The following is a 7,211-nucleotide window of genomic DNA, read 5'->3' on the forward strand; positions in this document are numbered from 1 at the left end:
CAGAGGATCTTATCATCCACTCATTGCACTTGGTGTCAAAGCAAATATCAGTGTACAGACTGACTCAGGTCTTTATGTTATCAACTGTTGCATGTCATCAATTTGGCATACAATATATGGTGTACATTATTTGGAACAAATTTTTGTTTCAAAAACTGTAGCTTGTAACCTATTGAGAGGTGACAACGTACTAGCAGCCCTCGCTGGCTCTCGGCACCTCCTCAGCCTCCGCATCCACTCTGGCCACGCTTGAGGAACCCTTCAGCCCACCATTGCACTGTGGGAGCCCCTCTCTGAGCTGGCCGAGGCCAGAGCCGACTCCCTCTGCTTGCAAGGAGGTGTGGAGGGAGAGGCGCAGGTAGGAACCAGGGCTGTGTGCAGCGCTGGCTGGCTCGGGTGAGTTCCAGGTGGGTGCGGGCTCAGCGGGCCCTGCACTCCAAGCAGGCCAGCCCCAGTGCCACCGGCCCAGGGCAGTGAGGGGCTTAGCACCTGGGCCAGCAGCTGCAGAGGGTGCAGAGGATGCGCGGGTCCCCCAGCACTGCCCGCCCACCTGGGTCGAGCTATAATTCGGGCCTCAGCCACCTCCCCGCAGGGCAGCACTTGGGACCTGCAGCCCGCCATGCCCGAGCCGGCGCCTGCCCCTTCCCCCAGCTGCCTCGCCCCCCCTGCCCCCATCCCCCCTCCCGCCCCATCCCCCCCATCCCCCGCAACGTGGGCTCCCCCGCAGCCTGAGCTTCCCTGACAGTTGCTGTCCCCTGCTCCACGGCGCCGGGTCCGACTGACTGCCCAAGGGCTGAGTAGTGCAGGCATGCGGCAGGACTGGCAAGCAGCTCCGTCCATGGCCCCTGCACGGGATCCAGTAGGCAAAACCAGCTGGGCTCCTGAGTCGGTTGGGGACTTGGAGAACTTTTATGTCTAGCTAGAGGATTATACATGCACCAGTGGGCACTCTGTATCTAGCTCTGGGGTTTGTGGATGCACCAATCAGCACTCTGTATCCAGCTAACCTGGTGGGGACTTGGAGAACTTTTATGTCTAGCTAAAGGATTGTAAATGCACCAATCAGTGCTATGTGTCTAGCTCAAGTTTTAATAGTCAGCTTTAAGTATAATGAATGTCCTTTATGTTACAATCTCTAGGTAATTGTAAATACCGTATTTCTTTCCCAACACTAATGTATTTAGCTGCCGTTCTTAGCCTGAACCACTGCTCTCTGTGCTTCCTTCTATCATACTAGTCACTAATACTGGATAAAATATACCCACTGCCCTCATGGAAGCTGCGAATGATGACTGTGGGAAGTGTTTTCAGGGAGGACAAGCCCAACTCATGTCATCAGGCAGACTGGAATCAAATCTTGGCTTTAGCAGCTTTAGCTTTAGCTTTGTGACCTTGGGAAATTCCTTAAACTCTTGGAACCTTGGTTTTCTCACCTTGAAAATGGAAACCAAAATATCTAGCAGGGTTGTAAGAATTGAAGATCATGTACACAGGGCTTCTAGCACAGAATAAGCCCTTGAGCATTATACACATTTTTATTAAAGACAAAATGTACATGAAAGACAACATTAAGGCTGGGTGCAGCGGCTAATGCCTATAATCCCAGCACTTTGGGAGGCTGAGGCAGGTGGATCATGAGGTCAGGAAATCGAGACATCCTGACTACCATGGTGAAATCCTGTCTCTACTAAAAATACAAAAAAAAAAAAAAAAAAAAAAATTACCCAGGCCTCGTGGCAGGAGCCTCGTCCAGGCCTCGTCCCCAGCTACTTGGGAGGCTGAGGCAGGAGAATGGCATGAACCCGGGAGGTGGAGCTTGCAGTGAGGCGAGATCGTGCCACTGCACTTCAGCCTGGGCAACTGAGCAAGACTCCGTCTCAAAAAAAAAAGCAAAACAAACAAACATTGAGACAAACTTCCTATTTTCGAGTTGCTCTTTTGAAGAAAAACAGACATTGGCAGGAGCTCACAGTAGAGGAATGGGGCCTGACACTCTCCTGTCACTCTGATTCCAGGTCATTAGCACTTGTGAGTAGCTAAGCAGCTGAGCTGCTCCAGAAAACCTATGCAAAACAATCCTGGTTTTAACTATGTAATCAACCTGACAGGGCCACGGCTGAAATAAATATGAATGCTATGGCCAGGTGGCCTTGGGGATTGTGGAGTGCAATTAACCTGCCCACTCCCATTCCCAGAACTCTTCTCAGAGAGGTAGTTTCCTTGTCACTGGTTGAGTTTGATTCTGGCTATTAATTCCGAGCAGCATTTGTGCTTTCTCAGTGTGGTCCTGATCGGTACCACTTTCAGAGATCAGAGGAAACTAAATGAAGACTGTCTGAAGCATCAATTCCCCTTCCAAACCTTTCAGAAATTTCAAAAGATGTTAGTGAGCAGCGTAGTGCAGGAGAAGGAGAGTTGGCCCTTTATTCCCATTTTCATAGGAATGTAATGATCAGACCCACCCATTTCTGAATGTAATGAGGATGCAATCCTCAGTCTAAGTAGAAAAACCTGGGTAGAGGGCAAATGGGGAATTTTATCCCTAGCAGTGCAGTGTGACAGCTTTGGGTAGAAGGTATGGAACCAGAGAAGGAAAGACTTCTACCTAACTGGCTTCCAATTCACATTCATTTGGTACTGTTTCTTCTTTCTGTTTCTAAAGTCAGGAAAATCAGAAAAATACTTCCCTCCATAGCTGCAGCTGGCATTTTTGCAGTGATCATTAGAAGAACATGTTGGCAGTGGAAAACAGCTTTAGCATTTGGAGAACAGTCAATTGTGCCAAAAGCAAGTAGGAATAGAAATAGTAACACCAATATTGTTATTACCATACCAGAAGTCAGCTAGCTATCCTGTGCCTATAGCTTTCGTAAGTCATGTCTAATACCCTTGTCTCACCTGACCTTCATCTCACATTGTGTATGTGAGATGGGAGAGCAGCAGAAAGTGGGTTGAGAGGGGGAAAAAAAACTGTCACTGAGTTTGAGTAGCCAGCTTGACTTTGCAGCCCATGACTATCCATTAGCAAAGGATTTACCTCTTTTAATTGCAATAAAAATTTGAAAAGTAAACCCATTTTAGTGGAAGATTAGTTAGTAGAAAATTTCCGGAAAGCAATTTAGATAATTTGACCATATTTACCAATAGCCTTTTCAAAAATGTCATATTTCATCCAGAACGCCATTTTTAAGACTATACACTAAAGAAATAGTTTTAAAGGCACACAAAGATTTTAAAATACAAAAATGTATATGACAGATATTTATAATAAAAAAGAAATAGGCTGGGCGCGGTGGCTCACGCCTGTAATCCCAGCACTTTGGGAGGCCAAGGCGGGCAGATCACGACGAGGTCAGGAGATCGAGACCATGGTGAAACCCCGTCTCTACTAAAAATTAGCTGGGCATGGTGGTGCACGCCTGTAGTCCCAGCTACTCGGGAGGCTGAGGCAGGAGAATGGCGTGAACCCGGGAGGTGGAGCTTGCAGTGAGCCGAGATCGCGCCACTGCACTCCAGCCTGGGCGACAGAGCGAGACTCCTTCTCAAAACAAAACAAAACAAAACACCCCACAAAATTGAATAAACATCCATAAAGTGTTACATACTCATTAATTCATATTGAATATATTCAGTTCTTAAAGGGGTTTTATAGAACTTTAAATGACATGAGAAAAATACTTATTGTTTTAATTTTCTCTTTTTCTCATTAGAAGGAAAAGAGCCACTCAAGTTATCTCAAGTAAGGGGGAATTTTTTCATAAGGATACACATGAAGTGAAACTAACAAGGATTTAAAAAGCCATGAGGAGTTGGGAGAGATGCTGCTAATGTGTCCACTCAGCGTCTCTTTTTCTCCCAAAGCCATCCCATTAATTCCGTTTTTGCCAATAGGAAAGCTAACACACATGCCCACATGTTTCCAGATATGGCTGTTTGTCATTGCCTTTCAGCTTGGGTTAAGTAAAGAGTAGTTTCCCTCTGAAAGGCCTGTGGGAACTAGGCACATTGATGGTGACGTTAAATAAAGCAGGAATCAAAACTACATTTATGGTATCACCATTCACTCACTCAACACGTATGCACTGAACACTTGCCTAAGGTGGCAACATTGGCACACACGGTCCTTGCTCTCACACCTCTTCTAGCTTAGAGAATAAAGGCAATTTAAATCCATGTTCGTGGTGCTACAATACACATGTGTACATGATAGGAGAGCATCCTGAAAGAGATCCCAACTCAAACTTGGAGAAACATCAGAAAAGCATGTCCAGTTAATTTTTCTCCAGCAAGTAGTTTAGTGTGGCTATTTGAAGTTGTGTGTTTTTAAGGGGTTATAACTTAATTTGTTAGGGGGTATGAAAAATTTTGTAAGCCAGAGTAAAAACTATTCGTCTTCTGAGTGGCAATGGAGAATTATGGTAAGTTTGTGCAGGGGAGAGAGTTGATCAAATTTGCGTTACAAAAACCTGTAAATTCAGTGTAGGTAATGTATTGGCTGATGGGCAGCCTGGAGTCAGAGAGTCCAGTGGGAGACTTTATTATTAATAGCAGCAAAGTTGAAGGGACCCATACTAGAGCTAGTACAAGTAGAGGGGGAACAAACTACATGAACTTGAAAGATGTATAGAATCAACTGAACTTGGAGAATGATCATTTGTGTGGGTTGAGTGAGGGAAAGGAGTCAAGGATAAAGCCCAGTTTTATAGCTTAGTGTAATTAACTGAGATTGAAAACAAAGAAGTAAGTGAGGGAAAGATAATGAGTTCAATTTTAAATACATTGAGTTTATAGTGAGAATGAGACATCTAGGGGTGATGCCCAGGAGGAAATTCGATCTATGCATCTGAAGTGCAGAAAGGGGTCAGAACTCCTGGAGACTGAGTTTGATATGTCATATGCGTATGGGCCATATTTCAAATAATGAATATGCATAAGAGAGTCTGAGAAATAAATTAAAATTTTTAATTATAATCTTTATAATTAAAAAATGAGAAAAAAAAGAGCCGATGGCAAGGCACAAACATACCTGAAGGACACAAAAAGAAAGGAAGAGAAACTTATGCAGGAAGGGGATGGAAATAGCCTTCAAAGAGGGAGGGAAATAATCCAGTGTGCAGCACTGTCACAGAAGTCAACAAGAGAGAGCGTCGGGAAACAAGAATGACTTGGTGATAAGAAATCAATTCATAAAATATATATTAATAAGTCAAAGGAGAAAAAATATCATATCAACAGATGAGAAAAAGTCACTGGTAGAATCTAATGAATATTTTAATGGCAAGTGCTCCTTTAACATAATAATACATATGTATATATGCATGTGTGTTTATATATGTGTATATATGCAGGTGTTGTGTGTTTTGGGAGTCTCCAAGACCACTCTAGTTTTGATAGTTTACTAGGAGAATTCACAGGACTTGGCATATAGTTGTATATACTCACAGCTATGATTTATTATGGTGAAAGGATAGAAAATGAAACTAGCAAAGGAAAAAAAGGCACGGGGTGAAATCCAGCATCCTCTCCCAGTGGAGTCAGACAGAATGAGCTTAATTCCTCTAGCAATGAGTTATAACAACACAAGTGAAATGTCTACTAGGGATGTTCATTAGAAGCTCAGTGCCCCAGTATTTTACTGGGAGCTGGTCACGCAGACACTATCTGCCTAGCATTTTCTAAAACTTCAGAAGGAAAGATGTTCAACATAAACCATATTGTTTGCACAGTTTAGACATAGTAAGCTATTCTTAACAGGAAATGGTAGGAATCCTACCATGATCCAAATGCCACCCAAGGGGTAACCTTGCAAGTAAGTCTTTCTACAGATGGCAGTCTCAGCTTTGCCATGTTACCTCTTCTCTCTCTCTCTCTCTCTCTCTCTCTCTGTGTGTGTGTGTGTATGTGTCTCCGTGTGTGTGTGTGTGTGTGAGAGAGAGAGAGAGAATGATAGTTGGATACACATTAGAAAATCAGGAGAGATGCATGCTCTTTCTATTATTACTGAATATTGTTCTAAAAGTATTAAACAATATAATTAAATAAGAAGGAAGAAACCAGATAGAATAAATATTGTAAAGTAGGAAATGTTACTTAAGAATAATACAATTTTCTATTTGAAAATTATAGAAAATCAGTTCTAGCTTTGCACAGTGGTAGTATCATAGCCACTGAGGTCTGAGATGCAATCATTGCTCACTGAAAACTTTCCCCCAAAACTCTGTCATGATGACTTGCAATGTAGTTGACACTGGTAATTTTTCACAGTCTCTAAGGAGACTGATTTTTTTAAAAAGAAGAAAATCAGTTCTAGAAAGTATCAAGATAACAAAATGATTTGGAAATTTTAAAAATATAACAAAAATCAGAATATGTAATAAAAATCAGAAAAGATAAATGATCTAAGAATGCACTTTGAGGAAAGTGCAGGAAGTCAATTCAGTGTGTGTGAATAGGTCCAACCATATCAGGAAGAAGTGAGAAACCAGTTCTCACTTCTGAGAGTAAGGTAATAGAGAATGAATAATGAGGCTGAAGAGTTAAAATCGGGGCATAACATGCAGGGCTTTGATTGGGATTTTAAAAATTCCATTCTTAAAGCAATAAAAAATTTCTGAAGAGTTTTGAAAGCTTTAAAATACAATAACATTTGCACTCTGAAAGCATCATTCTAGCTGCAAATATGGAAATAGTTTTGAGGTGAGCCAGATATATAAACTTTGGATGGAGATTTACAAGAATAATATCTACAACAGAATGAAATCTATACAGTAGATTCTAATAGTTTAGGGTGATGGTAGCAAAGATGAAAGAAAACTAGAATAATCTAGTGATATTTAGGAAATACAACTGGTAGCACTCTATAATTAATGGAATGTGAGGATGAGAGTGAGTGAGGAGCTTCAATGATTTCCAGGTTTCTGAATTGCACACCTGTACAGATGAGAGCATCATTTTTGTGAGATAAAAGACACTGAGGACATAACTCAAAAAGGTTTTCATAACCTAAAACCTTTTTTCCTCAAAACTATTATTTTAACATGTGTTTCAACAGATATTTGAAACCCAGAAAACAGAGGAAGGATTTTTTAAATTCTTTTATTCTCTGAAGACATGGGCTCACATCATCTGAAGGAGGATGGCCAAAGGGCAATTACCGTAAGTTAGGAGAATATTTTTAAGTGTACCAAAATAGTATCATGTCAAATATAAAG

The 7,211-nt window shown here is 41.9% G+C and overlaps 1 non-coding gene across 1 annotated transcript; it reads left to right on the top strand.

Moving 5' to 3' along the window:
- Positions 1-6,138: 6,138 nt before the first annotated feature.
- On the top strand, positions 6,139-6,276 carry LOC112426305 (U4 spliceosomal RNA). The gene has a single exon (XR_003017578.1). It is a non-coding gene; the product is annotated as a U4 spliceosomal RNA (small nuclear RNA).
- Positions 6,277-7,211: the final 935 nt, after the last annotated feature.

Source organism: Macaca nemestrina, chromosome 5, assembly GCF_043159975.1.
Source record: "Macaca nemestrina isolate mMacNem1 chromosome 5, mMacNem.hap1, whole genome shotgun sequence".
In the NCBI taxonomy this organism is placed as follows: Eukaryota; Metazoa; Chordata; class Mammalia; order Primates; family Cercopithecidae; genus Macaca; species Macaca nemestrina.